General features: G+C 32.3%; 1 protein-coding gene and 1 long non-coding RNA gene across 6 annotated transcripts in view; one reads left to right on the plus strand and one right to left on the minus strand.

Annotated features, from left to right (window-relative positions):
- PCDH9 (protocadherin 9) overlaps window positions 1–17622 on the minus strand; it is a 922754-nt gene that overhangs the window by 667334 nt on the left and 237798 nt on the right. The window lies entirely within an intron of this gene.
- Window positions 1917–16664, plus strand: LOC109029458 (uncharacterized). The gene is made up of 4 exons (XR_002008542.2): window positions 1917–2034; window positions 13111–13327; window positions 15258–15358; window positions 16544–16664. It is a non-coding gene; the product is annotated as an uncharacterized lncRNA (long non-coding RNA).

Below are 17622 nucleotides of genomic sequence, written 5' to 3' on the forward strand. Positions count from 1 at the left end.
CGTATAGTAGAGGAAATAGAAATAATTGCCATAAAATATGGTAAGAGGCAACATATTTATACACCAAGTGCTATAATATCATCCACCTCCAAGAGGAACTTTACAATGAGTGGAAAGTAATACATTTCTAAATAAACCCGTGGAAGAGCAATTCAGTAATCAGTGAGATACAGTTAATCACAGAAAACAGTCTGTAAGAGGTGAATTTTGCTACGTTTTTAAAGAAAGGATAAGAAGGTGAAATTGGTAGAGAAAAATAAGGCCTTCAAGAAAATATTTCTGTTGAAAGATAGGACATGTACAAAGTAAGACAGGAGACGGTCCCTCTGTCCTTTGAGGAAAAAAATACACAAAGTGTCTGCTGCCTACTGTCTCATCCAATCCATCTAACTGATATTCTTCAATTCTAAAATCCCCTCATTGGCAAATTACTTTTCAGTTGCATGCAGTTATTTATTTATTTTAGTTTTAAATATTGGAGGAAAAATATTGATTATTTATTTTAAGTAATTAATAGAAATGTATAGAAGATATGGTAGTAGTCTATGTAAAGTAGTCAATCTAAAGAACACATAAACTGGAGATGTATTTAAAGTTATGCTGGGCAACTTTCATATGGGTATGGTTTGAGGATTATCTGAGCCCTTTGGGTGAAACTCATTTTCTCTATGGAATCTTTCAGTACCTGAATTTTTTCCAGTAAAATAACTCTTTGAGTTTCAAATGACTTTTCATAAATAAACTGTAGATCACCCTCCATAAGACACATGTTTTATTACCATACATACAATATTTTACTGGGAGTAGCAATTCCATAAACCCAACAAGGCTCAAGACCAATATGAACAACAGAAGTCAATACTTAGGCAAGGCAGGTAGAGCTAGGATCAGAACAAGTGCCTTTAGCTGGAAGTCAGGGTAGATGGGAAAAACAGATACAAACTGTAATTTGTCATTTGTATGACCTGTATCTAGTCCAGGATATTACACTTTATCTGTAATCAAATAAGAAAAATAAGGATAAATCTGATGTTTGGAAAAGTGCAGAGAGTTTATTTTACCTTTGTTTTTATCCATAGGACCACCTTTATTATCATTTTTTCATTGTATAATTCCTGAGGATAAAGATAAAATAATAAAATCAGGTTTCTGAAATTTGAAACTAATTTTAGATTTGTTTTCCATTTAAACACTAATGTTGAAAAGCAGACCACTTCTCTGCACCCCAGTGATCCAAATACTTAGTCTGTCATCTTTAAATGCTTTTCCTTACTTACCAGAGACCTTTAATAGGTTTGGGTTGGCTCATTTTATTTCTCATTCTGTTAATAGATTATCTTTATACTTCTCCCTCTGTGATAATTAATAAATAATATTTTGCTCTTTTTGAATGGTACACCTTTATATGTTTAGAATATATACCATCTATATGCTTGACATTTGGGGGATCTCGTCTAATTTTCATAGGAAGAAGAAAAATCTGGCTTGCAGGGTGTTTAGAGTACGGTGATGACAGCCTTTATGCCAATTTCACAAGCATTGCAGCCTGAATCATAGGCTGTACTATAAACGGCAGCATATGGCTGGAGAGTCATAGCAGCAGGATAACGTGGTAGTGCCCAGATCACAGCTGTAGGCACACAAAGAAAGTTTTGATGCTGGTATCCATATCCCTCCTTCTCATCAACAACAAAAAGGATGACTACTTAAGATTCTGTTGTCTTAAAGGCTTTATTAAGTTATTGCCCAAGGTAGGAAAGGAATATTATTGTCTACATATGTTTGCCAGAATCATGCAGTTTCTCTATTCTGGCTTTCCTAGCAGGTGTCTCTTTAAGTACTTATTCTAAATGGAACACAACTGGGCGACATCAGAAAGGGCACTGTTGACAACTGTCATAGCAGGTTCCAGCTTGAATGGTAACTGAGCAGAAGGTATCTCTCCAGAGTACTTCAGATCATCCTAAAAGCAGCATCATTTCCACCAGGAACCCAGCTTCTACCAGAAAAGAGTGCTGGGAAATGGTGCTTCTGGTAAAATCTGATCTCCTCACTGGAAATGCTCTATCCCACCAGATTTCACATAGAAAATAGCTACAAGGCAATTAAAGGAATGCCGATTTTAAAGGCAAAAATATAATATTTAGAGGAAGCACATAATGCAGACAGATGTTAATAATGTTAAGTGAAAATTTGCTAAATATTTTTTCATACCTGTTGTATCCCTTAAAACACTTTAAAGCCCTTTCGTAAGTGAAAAGAAACACTAAAATGTTCAATTGTTTAATTAGACATATAAAAGATTAATTTACCAGATAACAAAAATGATGTTTTCAAGGTATAGTTTCAGGTTATTGATAGTTTGTTATTGTCTTGCATTTTAATTTTTGTTAGTTTGGAGTTTTGTTGTTGTTGCTATTATTGTTGCTGTCACTGACCATAAGAAAATAGGAGAATTATGTTCAGATGCTGAAATTCAGGAGCCAATTTAAATGATAATTTTCAGATAGATCTTGTAAGGTATTTAGGGTAAAGTAACTCTGCAAACCAAATATGAAAAAAAAAAAACACTGATTTTTCTCCTCGCTTAGGATTATCCATCTGCAAAATAAAAGCAATTGCAATTTCTGCATGACTGCAAGAAAAATAGATACTATTCCTTAGTGTGCTATTTTACAAGTTTCTTAAAGGTACCTATTGTGCAGATATATGTGTTTAAAAAGTAAAATGTATTATGAGACATTCACATATGCTATTTTAGTTTTTCTACATAGACTACAAAATATAATTATTCAGACTTCTTTTGTAGAAGTATGTGAATTATAGATCAGAGATTTATGTAAGGATTTATATATGGATTGCTTCTTTTCTTAGTTTATGCTACTATCTTCTATAAGAATATATATATTATATATAATTGTATAATATGTCATTTCATAAGAATACATAAATATACATATGTAACTGTATATAAATGTATATGATTTTTGGCCTTAACTTCATATATATGTACATAAATGTATGTATATATGTGTATATATATATGAATATGAATGTATGTATATATGTGTATTTATATATGCATATGTATGAAGTTATTAAGGCCAAAAATCATACATACATTTACATACAGTTACATAGATATATATGTACTGTTATATAAAGTTATGAAGGTCATAAATCATATACATTTGTATTTATAAAGAATATACATTTTATTTATAAGGAACAACACAAAATTATCTTTTATTCTAATGTTGAATATCCATATTTGGGTAGCAAAGAAAGACACGATGTTTTGTTTTGTTTTGACAAGTTATAAGTGTTGAGTTCAGAAAAAATATCAGTATCAGAGCAAAGAGGTTAAATCCAAGACAAAAATGAAACAAAAACCTTGGAGTTTTCACTTCTTTGAGGGTTATCGACCTGGAATGCATGCAAAGATGGAGCCTGGGCAAACTTTCTCATAATTATGTTTTTCCATTACTTTAGTAACTGAATGCCCTTGTATAAATTCCAATGAAAGCTTGCATCACATTTCATTGAGAAAATAAAAGACATTTGAAACTCCTTCATATTTTATCCAAAGTCTGTAAATCTACATGGTTCTGAATCTATTGTTTCTATTATCTTATTCATTATAAACAGTGAAGATATCTCTCTTCCTATCAAAAATTCATATGACTATCTGTGTTCTAGAGCCCATTCCCTTCGTTCCACCTTATGTTTTCTCAAAGGCTTCTTTCTCCTGAATCTTCAGTATTCTTCTCTAATAGAATATTACAACAACATACAAATATTCTATAGTAACTCTCATTTTAAGATAAAACAGCCAAATCCACATCTCCTTCAAGATCTCTACTTTCTCTTCTCTCATTCATGTCCAAAATTCTTGAAACAGCCACCTATTCTGATCATATCCCCCCCTTACAACTCCAAACACTACATTTCTAAGACCACCAATAACCTCTGTGTCTGTCAAATCACAAACACTTTTCTGTGCTCATTTTACACGATTTGACTATGTTGTACTTGAATCTCTCTCCTTCTTTTTTGTCTCTTGCCTATCCCTCTTTTTTCTCTCTAGCTTTGCCCACTCCACCATCTGCTACTTACCTTCTCCTATCCCTCCACCTTTTTCTTTCTTTCCTATCTAATTCTCTATTTAACTACTGACTGATGAAATTTGTCATAGCTCAGCGCTCAATACTTTTCTGTTCTCAAGGTAATATATTTTATTCCCATTGTTTCAAATACTATTTATGTAGCAATGACACTAACTTAAATTATCCATCTCTATCTATCTATCTATCTATCTATCTATCTATCTATCTATCTATCTATCTATCTATCTATCTATCATCTATCTATCTATCACTTCTGATCCTTCCATCAACTTGTTCCTTATTTCACTTCTTGATCTCAATGAAGGCAAAACTCGTTTTCATTTACTCATGTTCCCAAACTGGGGGACATTCTTAATGCCTCTATCTCCCACACCACCCCCATTCAATCCATCCAGAGATGATCTTCATCACACACACACGTACACACAAATGACTCCATCCAAGTCTAAGTCCATTTCCCACAAGACAGACAAGGTAATCTTGTAAAAGTATAATGGGATTATGCACTCCTCTACCTAAAATGGTTTTTCATCTAAAATCAGATAAAGATTTATTATCTTGGCCAATTTCTACAATTTCTAACCAATTTAATCTCTGCCCTGTGTTCTAGAAATTTTTATCTATCCTTCAGATCACAATTTGAATATTACTTCCTATAAGATACTTCTTGATTTGATATAAAATTGGTCCCTTTACCCTTTCTCATGTTTTTATTTTTCCATTACAATCCTTATCACAATTTATAATCATATCTTCCTTTGCATGCTCACTTATTTAAAATTCTATCAATTGCTAATTTTTAGGATTCATAAAAATTTTGTTTATTCCTGTTTTTTTTTTTTGGTTTTTTTTTTTTTTTTTACTATTTTATATCCTACTCCTTGCTTAGTACTTGGCACCCAGTAGGAGCTTATAAATATTTGTCAAATAAACAAATCTCCTAGCTAAACCTTTTAAGTAGTAAAGACCATTAGTGTGAACGTTTGTATAAATCTACAATGAAATAAACAAAAAATACATAAAAACATGCATGCTGATTCCAAGCTGTTTTATAAGCTATATTCATTTTATCATAGTCAGTCTTTGTGCAATGCTTATTAAAGTAAGCCACATGTGTTTTTCCATAAAATCTATTTTAAACGTGTACTATATTCTACATGTTATAGCTATTAACAGAATACACAAATAAATAGAATATATACTGCCCATAAAGACATTTACAGAATATGATAAAATAAGACTAAGCATAAAATAGTAAAAGGTAGACCGGTCGCGGTGGCTCACGCCTGTAATCCCAGCACTTCGGGAGGCCGAGGCGGGCGGATCACGAGGTCCGGAAATCAAGACCATCCTGGCTAACACGGTGAAACTCCGTCTCTACTAAAAATACAAAAAGTTAGCCGGGCGTGGTGGCAGGCGCCTGTAGTCCCAGCTACTCAGGAGGCTGAGGCAGGAGAATGGCGTGAACCAGGGAGGCGGAGGTTGCACTGAGCCGAGATCGTGCCACTGCACTCCAGCCTGGGCGACAGAGAGAGACTCCGTCTCAAAAAAAAAAAAAAAAAGTAAAAGGTAATTCATTTATACTAAAAAAAGTACTTGAGCAGGATTTAGTTTTCCTTCATTATTTACTATAATTACTTATCTGAAATTTGATTCAATTTAAACTTATTGAATTATTACATCTTATTAGATCCTATTAATTATACAATTTCCAGCAAAAAGAAAAAAAAGTATTTGATTAACTAATTATTTAAATTCTTGCTATTCTATAAAGTAAAACTCTTTACTTATTGGATGCAACCTATGTTTATACACTTTCCTGATTTCTCACAATGTCATTTGCAAACATTGTTAAATACTTAAAATAATGCTTATTAAAAATGTTATTAAATACATAAAATATTATTAAATACTGAAGAGCAAAGTTGAAAATTAACGTATCCCTAAAATTTATCACATAGGTAAAATTTATAACAGAAAATTACTCTAAGAATAACTTATTTACCAGTAACACAAATATAAAATTAAATAATTGATATTGTTTGGATATTGGTCCCCCACCCAAATCTCATGTTGAATTGTAATCACCAGTGCTGGAGGTAGGGTCTAGTGAGAGGTGTTTGGATCATGGGGGCGGATCCCTCATGGCTTGACGCTATCTTCATGATAGTGAGTTCTCCTGAGATCTGCTCCTTTAAAGTCATGTGGCACCCCTGCCCCACTCTCTCTCTCTCTTGCTCCTACTTTCACCATGTGAAGTGCCTGCTCCGGCTTCGCCTTCCACCGTGAGTAAAAGTTATCTGAGGTCTCCCTGGAAACCGAGCGATGTCAGCCCCATGCTTGTACAGCCTGCAGTGAGTGCTTGAGCCAGTTAAACCTCTTTTCTTTATATATTACCCAGTCTCAGGTATTTCTTTATAGCAATGCATAAATGGCCTGATACAATAACCAATCCCTTATATCAGCTACTATAAAATATATGTTTGCCTATAGAATGCACTTCCAAGAAACACTAAAAAGTCATAATTACACCAAGTATGTAAAAGTAGGCATAGGCAAGTATTTGAATATAAGAGCTACATTATAATCCAATATTTGGTTATAAAGGTAGGACTAAAAATAGCTTTCTCTGCTGTGGTTAAATTTGTTAAATATGTGAAATCTGTCTTCAAGCCCTACCTACCCCAGGTTCTCCTGGAATGAGTATCACTCCACCTACTCATCTCATCTACCAAGTCTTCCTCTCAGAAATGTCTTAGATAATTTCTGCCACCTCTGTTGAAACTAACTTGTTCAGGGTACGACTCCCCTGAAACCCTACCTTGTAAACAAACAGTGACTCCACATTCTTTAATCAGAAATTCTGGAAAAAGAGAAAGCAACACCTGGATTCTTCAATCTCGCTGGCAACATTTGTTTCTTAATTTCAAACAGAATAATTTTATAAATGTATTTTTCAAAATAATAATGTTGATTCTTGGTCTTGACTTACATTCAAATTTACTCTATGTTCTATGACTTCAAGAGTGAAATTTTCATTAGGCCTTTAAATTTGAAGATGTTATTAGAAAAAAAATGTAGCTTAATGGAAAAAGACAAAGCTTCTTTATGTTTGTCAAGTAAAATGTTTCTAAAAGTTCTGAGAAGTGGGGCAGTTCACCTATAGGGGAGTCCCACTCAGTGTAGAAGCTCATAGTCAGGAATCAAATAGAAGAATAGCTAATGGATGCTAAGCTTAATACTTAAGTGATAAGTTGATCTGTGCAGCAAATCACCATGGCAGACGTTTACCTATGTAAAAAAACCTGCACGTCCTGCACATGTACCCCAGAACTTAACACAAACTAGAAGTTAAAGAAGAAAAATGAATAAAAATAATAAATGAGATTAGGCATTTGACACATAAAAAAATTTAAAAATTAAAAAAAATAAAAAGTCACTTTGTAGAATGAAATTTGCCGATTACTTACAATGAAAGAATGCTTTGTTCCCCTTTACTATCCATTAGAGTTGGGTCACTAAGAAAAAAAGTTTTCATTTCCAATTCATGAAAAAGTGAGTGTGTGAAAAAAAATAAAAGGAGAAAACAGAAATGTAATTAGCCAAATATAAATAGTCTTTGGATTATTCACTGCTTTACTTTATCCTTTTGAGAAGGTAATTGGGAACTGATTATGTTCTCAGAATTACTGGAGATGCTGCAGATGGCTTTAAAAATATTCTCAAATTAAAACACAAGTATGTGTGTGCTCTGGCAACAGAAATCATAAAACTTTACTTCATAAACTCACTCTTTTTTTAAAGAAACTTTTATTTTAGGTTCAGGGCTACATGTGTAGGTTTCTTATACAGGTAAACTCATTGCACAGGGGTTTGTTATACAGATTATTTTGTGACTGAGGAGGTGCTAAGCCTAGTACCCAATCGTTTTTTTTGTTTTTTTGTTTTTGTTTTTGTTTTTTGCTCCTCTCCCTTCTCCCACCCTCCACCCTCAGGCAGGCCCCAGTGTCACAAACTCACCCTTATTTTCACTGAGATAATCCAATGAAAAATATTTTATTCTATTGAAAAGCTACTCTTTGTAAAAGTTCTCATCCTGAGCATTATATTCTAATAAATAACAACTAAACATACAAGAAAGAGATGCTCATAATTATAGACATTCTGCTATAATTTATATCTTTTATTCATATTATATAAATATTCACACCTAATTATAACATTCACAATTTTATGAAAACAGATGTAAATGAAATTGTAACTTTATCAAATATTAGACTAGGATGGAGGAAACCTCTTTACTACGTCAGATTCCAGTTACTGTAACACAAAACAGGGAAACTGCTCACCATATATTTCTTTAAAAATGGCTGGAATAACATTTGCCATCTACAAGGATTTCTTTAACAATTACTTAAATCAGATATTTATGTACTGATGTAAATTGTCAGATGATTTTAAGATAGCTATAGTCTACATTTCCATACCAACTTCATTTTTCCACCTCTTGAGTGTTTCCGTAACAGATTTGCATGTGTTGCAATAGAAAAACACATACTGCCTGAGTGCTCTGATGATGTTACTTCTAGAGACTTCCCTGGTACAGCTTGTTTTGACCTAGGACAAATCACTGGAACCATATGGTCTTTGGCTTCTTCATTTTTAAAAGGGTAGAGGGAAATATTTGGATCTGATGAATGCAAAAAATTGTTTTAAGATTCTAATGCTAAAATGGAATCTTACACATTGGTTAGTCCCAAGAAAGTAAATAACAGAAAGAAAATCTATCTATATATGATGAATTGCAAAGGGAATAATTTAACTATAATTTAAATTTACTATCAACATGATTCCATTAAATGACTTTGACTATCATTTTCTCTTTTAGCAGAATAATTTACAAAAACATTTATAAAGGAGATATGTGTATATTTTCTTTCTGTTTTTAGGGGTCACTGGGTTTTTAATAATTTCCTATATGGTTTTCTAAGGACAATTTTAAAACTTTGTTCATATATGTGGACCCCCCCATCTCAATCTCCCTGTTCCCATTGCATTGGCTGTCTCCCAGTTCTTCTAAAATCCATAGGAATCCTTGCCTTAGGTTACCTGCACTTGCTGTTATTTCTGCCTAATAAACTCCTTCTACTAATTATTGCTTGCCTGGATCATTTGGAACACAATTCAGCTCTCATCCTCTCATTAAATTGTACCTCACTGGCCTAGCCATCATTGTCTGTTATAGTCTCTACTATTATTCCTCAATATTTACCTTTTCCATGGTTCCTATTGCAAGATAAAATTCCTTTATGTATTTAATTACTCAACCTTGACAAGAATATATATTCTTTCTGTCTTCTTTACTACAGTGCCAAGATCAATCCCTGGCAATAAATCCTGTCTTTGTTGAATGAATAGGAAAGTACCTTTGGGCATGTGTAGCCTATAAGCTACATTATTATTAAAATATTAATTTAAAATTTATTCAAACTTAAGCAGTTATGATTATGTTACATATTTAAATTGTTTCCATAATTTGACCCATTAATAAGTAACTATTCCTAGTATAGTACATTGTATATACAGTTAAATGCTTACACATGTTCTTTTTTTCTCTTAAAGGTTATTTGAAATTTCAGATGGTAACAAGTTTGGAATTGTCTTTTTCTTCAACTATGGACTGTATCAAACTTTATGGGCTATAATTGTATTTTGGTTTCTGCCAGGCATCAGCATAGCTCATTTGCATGACTGGTATAAAATTTACTTATTCAGTGAATCATGCTCAGCTGCTGTACTGTTCAATCTGTAATAATAACTGCAGGGTGACTGACTAACGATAACTAATCTTCTCTCAACTACAAAAGCATGTAAATTAGTAAAATAAATGTTTAGTTGTGTATGTGTGTGTGTTTGCATGTTGGAGTTGGGGTGGATTATGCTCTTCAATTTCAATGCAATGCTGCACACCCTTAATCAATCTGGAGAAAAAAATGTGCAGAAAAACGACAGTCAATCCTAGCCACAAATCAGTAGTCATTGTATCCATTCTCTTAGCCATGAATATGACATAAAACTTTATAAATGAATACATTGTCTATTTTTTTAGTGGTGAGGTGTATTAGTCTGTTCTCACACTACTATAAAGAGCTGCCAGAGACTGGGTAATTATTTTTAAAAAAGGTTAAATGACTCATAGTTCTGTATGGCTGGGGAGGCCTCAGGAAACTTATAATCATGGTGGAAGGGGAAGCAAACATGTCTTCTTCACATGGCAGCAGGAAGGAAAAGTGCTGATCAAAGGGGGAAAAGACCCTTATAAAACCATCAGATCTCATGAGATTTCACTCACTATCACAAGAACAGCATGGGAGTAACTGGCTTCATGATTCAATTACCTCCCACCATGTCCCTCCCATGACAGTGGGGATAATGAGAACTACAATTCAAGATGAGATTTGGATAGGGACACAGGCAAACCATATCATAAAGTCTCTTCATCACATCACCCAAAATAGAAACTGAAGCATTTCCTGCATCTTCTTGGCACCCTTATGAATTAATGATCATGACAAAACAAATGCAACTGAATAATCTGTTTTTCACTGGGATATGGAATTCAGTATAACTTGAAGTTACCTTTAAACTGTGGTATTAGAAATAAGCAAAGTCCAAATACTAGATAGTTCATTTACACAATTGAAGAGGAGAAGAATGACATAGATATAGCTACTTGTTTTATTTAGGAATATAATTAGCTAAACATCTTATTAATACTTCTATAGCAGACTTTCAATAATGATTTTCCAATAGATTTTAGGGTACTAAAACCATGATGATTTGGGATGTTTAAAAATAGATAGGAAGATATTTTCAATCCCACTGTATATTAACCTATATACTGCTAAACAAGATGATTGTTTCATTTTCAATAATTTTTAAAGTGTTTAAAATAAAATGAAAACAAACATACGACTGAATAAAATGGAAAAATGAACCACAGAGAATAGATATAGTGTGGTTCCATTATTATAGTATCTATGTATATATAATAAATAGGCATATATCATACACATTCCAGATGATGTTTATGATATATTACCTATATCACAGATAGAAAAATTGAGGAAATAATTCAAATTAAACTGTTAATTGAGACTACTTGCAAAAATGGCATTTGAGAGGGCAGAGATTTGATTTTTAACTTTCCAATGTTAGTTTTACTTAAATTTATTACAATGAATGTGTATGTTCTTATAATTTAAAAGCAAATAAAATTGGCTCTGATTTAGATTTTGGATGTTTCCATTTTATTTATTCAGTATATGCTTTGTAATATGTATATTTTGAGCTTCTTGGAAGCATTCAAAATAGAGTTATTTTAACAATTTCAAGGCTAAATAAACGCTGCTATTTTTCTTCAGCATCCATGTGAAATGTCTGCAGAGCCCAGCTTCCTTGCCTGTTTATAAACACTCAGAGGACCCTGGTGTGATCAGTGGCATCATTACATTACTGCTTAATAGCACATGCTGTTGATACATTAATTGTTTTATTGACTATTTTAAAAGTTTATGACCTCATCTGCATTCCAGTTTGACCTTGTTTTGCACTTTTTGAGTGAATTGCCACATTCAACAACCTACGTAATGTAATATGTATTATATTAATAAATTTATAAAATGAAATGAAGAGCTAGCTGATACGCACCTCATTTTTTTAATCAACTAAGTCATTGTTAGGTAGACTCTATATTATGAAGAATTGCATAATTGCAAAACTGTGATGGTACAGCTTCATGATTAGAAAATATATTCCAATTTTTTTTGTAATTTTATTTTAAATAATAATTACCAGATGAACAGGCTGGGAGATATTCTTATGGTTTGAAGCAAGGGAAATGGCTCTTAACTTCATATAAATGTCTTATTTGAAAATGTCAAATGGGTTCAGAATGTTCTCCTTGACACCATAAATAACTATTCAAAATAATATTTTAAGTGGAAATTTTAATAATTTAGTTTATTTTTTGTTTTTATTTTTTGAGACAGGGTCTTTGTCTGTTTCCCAGGCTGGAGTGCAGTGCTAGAATTATAGCTTATTGGGCTCAATAACTTCTTGGGCTCAAGTGATCCTCCTGCCTCAGCTTCCCTGGTAGATGGAACTAAAGTGTGTGGCACTATGGTCAGCTAATATTTATTTACTTATTGTAGAGACAGGGCCTGACTATATTGTCCAGGCTGTTCCCAAACTCCTGGGCTCAAGAGATCCTTGCACCTTGGGAACTTTTATTTCTAAAACCCAAGTAAAGTCTTTACTTCCTAAGAAATGAAAGTTGACTGGGAAATATTTCTTAGTTAATTGAGGCCATAGAAATTTGTTTAGGATTGCAATATGAAAAATTAAACCTTGTATTTTACAGGTAATCTTTTAACACGTAGTCTGATGTTTACATAATAAAATATCACTTTTGGCATGTTTGCCAGTTTCCCTTCCTTTTCTACTCTCAAAACTCTAAGGAAAATGGAAACAACAGCTCCTTATGCTATTTATCCTCACTAAGCACAAAATAGCATGTTTGTGAATTTTACATTCTAAGAGAAGTTGGACAAAGTGTTACATTCCATAGCAGAAAGGATGACACAGACTTTGGGATATTTATTGAATTTTCATTATTGGAGAGTATCGCTATATAAGGTTGTGATTGCTTAGATAGTTTAGAAAGTGGAACACACAAAGTATTTCCCAGACGGAATGTAAATAAAGGAACCTGGAAATAATAGAAATGAAAGAATGAGGAAATAATTAGTGGAAATTAGAATTTCAGAGTTTGATTCAATAGGGACAGTCATCTATTCTTATTTATTTTTATTGATGAAGACATGAACGTCTAGAACTATTAGATGACTTGTTCACAGCTTCTGAATTCATAGGTAGTGCAACGGTGATGAGAAACTAAGAGGTCTTGTTACTCTTTATCCAGAGCGTTATTACTGATTGCGATTACAGAAGACTATGGAAAGCCAATGAAGACAACCAGACGATGTGCAAAGTTGCTAACACATGAAGGAGATGTAATTTCTTTCATATGTTTGAAATTTCATATTAGAGATATTCATGTTAGAGATACTCACATGCAGCAAACTTGTTTGGAGCACAACATATGCACTAAGCGACAACTGGGACTACTAACAGAATAGGTGAGTCTAAGAGAAGGGATTTTGGGGGCAGGAATTAAAGATTTACACTCCATTCCCAATCATGGTGAATAAGTATTGGAATAAATATTATATATGTTACAAATCATGAATTCATTGTGATTTCAATTAATATAATGTGGAGTAGCTGGGATGTGGAATATTTTAAAAGTCATTTTATAGATAAGTTTATGGTTATCACTCATTAAATTAGCTAGAAATATTTTCCACATCTGGCCCACCAAAATCCCAAATGACCTTACGAAGTTAGAAAGTCACATCACTATTAGGAATAGAAAAGTTCCTTCACACAGAGACTGTAGCCACTAAATGTACTAAAATTTAATTTCATCTTTCCAATGATTTGCTTCCTATGCTCATACAAATACAATTATTTGAGAAACAGAATAAAATGTATTCCTCAACTAATTTTATCAAGTAATGAATGTCACTTCCTGATTGTAGAAATAGCACTTTATGAAATTACTCCATGATCCCAAGTCTTTTTTTCACTCAACCTCTTTACCAGGAAGACTTTCATCTCAGCTTCAGCTCTAAATCTCTTTATTCATGAATAATGAACTAACGATCCTGTGTACTTGTGAATTATTTTAGATATCTAAATTATTGTTAAAATTTACATTCTCACTTTATGTGACAGAATGTCTAATTGAATATGCACTTGGTATAGCAGCCACTTCCTGAGACTCTCAGAGAATATTAAAGAACAGGGTGAGGTATTAGCAAAACAGGAACATAAAAAATTGAACAAAAAGGTATATTTCCTCACACTAACAGCATTTTTACCTGCACTGTAGAACAATTAAGAATTACTATTCTGCTAAGTGCCTAGGCCATTTTCTTAGAAGAAACAAATGAGCACTCTGTAACAGCACATTTCAAAGACTGATAATAAAATTTTCAGTGCATAGCAGTATAATAAATGTATCATTAACTCTTTGTAACTAACAAAGATATTTAAGATGGAAGAAAAAATGTTTTGGGTTTCTTCGTTTTGTTTTTCTGTAATTATCTGCAAAATGTTTAAAGCCTTAGCAAATTTTAATAATAGTCCAGTGAATGACCCCATTAACCTAAAGGCTAAACTGGATGAAGCCTAAATAATCATCTTGTATGTCTTTATATCTTGAGTGCTAAACAGAATAAAGTTCTACAACTTGGAATATTTTAAACAATTATAAGCAACAAACTCCAAGCATTAGCTATGCCTGGATTGGTGAAAACTTGAGTGACAGTACTTGTTAATACAGTTCATCATCTCTCTCTCTTTCCTTCGCTCAAAAGAATATAACATTTTTCATATTCTAAAAGAATACATTAAGCAAATGTAAGAAGATACATATACATATACATATAGGTTAGGTTCTTGCATTTGCTTAATATATCATATTCTTTTTTATATGTAAAAGAATACATCATTAGTATATCATAATCTTGTATATACTCATATATACAGAATATGTATATTCTTTTATATATAAAAACATATATACACATATATAAAACAAATATATACATATATACACATATATATAAAAACATATATACATAAATATACATATATATATAATTCAGTGACAAGCACAATTGATAGCAATTTCTCACTTCAAAAATTCCCATCTCTGAAGAGGGTAAAGTAGATGTTTCCACACTGAACTTCTAGTAATAATAATATTTATGTTTACTTAATTTGATGTAATCATCATCCAGCAGATAATCAATATATTTCCATCTTCCAACTCCTACTTATCCAAACTTTGACAAAAATGCTCCATGTTGTTTATAACAGATAAATTTTTCTAGTCAACAATACGCTTATTACATAAAATATCCATGAAAATGGGACCTAGGCATTATCTCTCTATCAAGTTTGGTTTCCTTATTATTGTTTAATGTTAATTTTCTTTTCCAGAAGGCTCATCTGAATATATTTTTAATATTAGCGGGTTTTTAGAAAAAAATACGTCCTCGACTCCAACTTGCCAGTTACACATCTCATCTGGACCAGAGTTGGTAATATATTTTCTTGTTATTTTTCTGTGATACAGTGTCCTGAATCTGTCAACAGTCCATAACTTATCTCTATATGTGACAGAATTAAGAGGGAGCTCCAAGACATCAGCAGGTGTAAACCCAGTTTTGTACGATCAATCCATTACTATCTAAAAACTATAAATAGAGAAGAGTAGATGAGACACATTTTTTTTCCATTGCAGTGGACAAGAGCAAGGCTAGTGGACGTCATAAAGTATTTGATCATGTATGTCAAGATGAAGAATGTATGAATTATGTAGTCTTACCAAAATTAACTGTCTCCTATATATGTTACCAAAGGTTACATACTAATAAGAAAAAATACATATTAAAGAATCATGAGAGATCTCAAAATAAAATTACTTTCTCCAGTTACATAATATTTTTGAAAGCATAATTTTGATTTCTTTATAAACTTAGAATCCTTTATTAATTCAGTTTTCTTCAAATTTGACTTATATATTGCAATTTCATTTGACTAACTACTTTTTAATTCCATTAACATTTTCACCTGAACTCAAGTCTGAAAAATAATTTTGAATGAACATTTAGAATGAAGTTGATGTGAAAACAAACAGAATCCAAAACAAAATGAATTCTATATTTCAGAAGTAAAGCATCCTTTTCATAAAGGAAATAAAATATTTTCCTCAATGGAAAATAATAGTGTTTCAATGAAGGATACTAATAAATTTCACTAGCATAAATATAAGTGGAAATAAGAAAAAGAGGTAACATAAAAATCATAGTGCATATTCATGATATTAAGAGAAGTCTCATGCGTTAACATTTAGGAAGGTAGATAAAGATAGATTATTGTGTTTAAGTATATGTGTTTTTTTTAAATTTAAGATCATATTCTTCCAATTTGGTGGCAGTTTTAAGTCTGTATTTGATAGAATAATTGTTTTTGTCTAATGCTACAATGAAAGGCAGTTTCATATACTCCAGATTTTTTGATAAATATATTAGGATAATGACCAGTAACCTCTACATAATGTTTTATGACTGGTGACCTAGCAGTGAGCAGATTATACCAGAGGATTCTGGAAGAAGAAAGGCAAAAATATTCCCTTAGAAAAACAAATGTTTCGATCATCTCTACTGATAAGTGCACTCTTCAAGTAGTTTCTGAGTACTTACTGTGTTTTACATCTATGCTAGTGGTGAGAGTGCAGTGGAGGAAAGGTACTGCCACTCTGTCAAGAACAAGCTATGGATCTAACATGACATTGGGGAAATCACCCCCTCCAGCGGAACGATGCAAGCTGAAATTCATACCAAGCCTTCAGAAATCCTGTTTGCTTTCCTTGGCAGTGCACCAGCCTGACTCCATCTAAACAATGGTCTTCTTTTTAACTCCTGTTCCTCTTTGGTTACTTTAATTCATTTATTCTTTAATATATGTCAGCACACTTCTGTTGGAAGATGAGCTCTTTTAATTTTGCAACTCTTTAATTTGTTTCCACTTCACAACTCCCTGACATTCTTAGATAATTATAATGGTTGGTTTTATATATATATATATACACACACACTAATTGATTACTTATTTCAGACATAAAGCCCTGAACAAGTTTGAACTAGTCACACCAACAAACTGAACTGATAAAAATGCCTGCCTTAGAAGACAAAAAATAGCACAGAAGAGAAAACAGGCCACAGAATTTCCTCATTAAGGATCTTCTAGGACCAAAGTATATCATATTATTGTCTATCAGTTGTCTTTATTAGCATGTAAATCAGAGATAAAGAGTGAAAGTGTTGCTTCACTTCAAGCTCTGACTCCTAAAAAAAAAAAAAAAAAAAGATCCTGAATGGACTACATCTAAAATGTAAAATAGCAGCAAAGAAGAAAACATGTCTGGCCATACCATATGTGAAGGAAATGTTTAACATTAAAGATAAGACAATAAAATTTAAATTTCCCATGAAATGAACTCTAGAGGGGACAAAAAATAATTTGCAGTCTTCATGAAGTGACTCGTCTCATGAAACAGAAGTATTGCTAACACTAGTTATCATTTCAGTGATTCCACAAAGAATTTCCCACTAAAAATACTTAGTTTTTATGTCATGGAATACATAGTCACCATTTATGAAATATATATTTAAAAGAATAAATGAACATATATTAAATTTAAAAACAATTAACCAAGAAAATGGTTGTATTTATTTTCCTGAATTTACCTGATATTTACTTGGGATACTGAATATGAAAACGTGACATCAATAATTCTAAC

Source organism: Gorilla gorilla, chromosome 14, assembly GCF_029281585.2.
Source record: "Gorilla gorilla gorilla isolate KB3781 chromosome 14, NHGRI_mGorGor1-v2.1_pri, whole genome shotgun sequence".
Classification (NCBI taxonomy): Eukaryota; Metazoa; Chordata; class Mammalia; order Primates; family Hominidae; genus Gorilla; species Gorilla gorilla.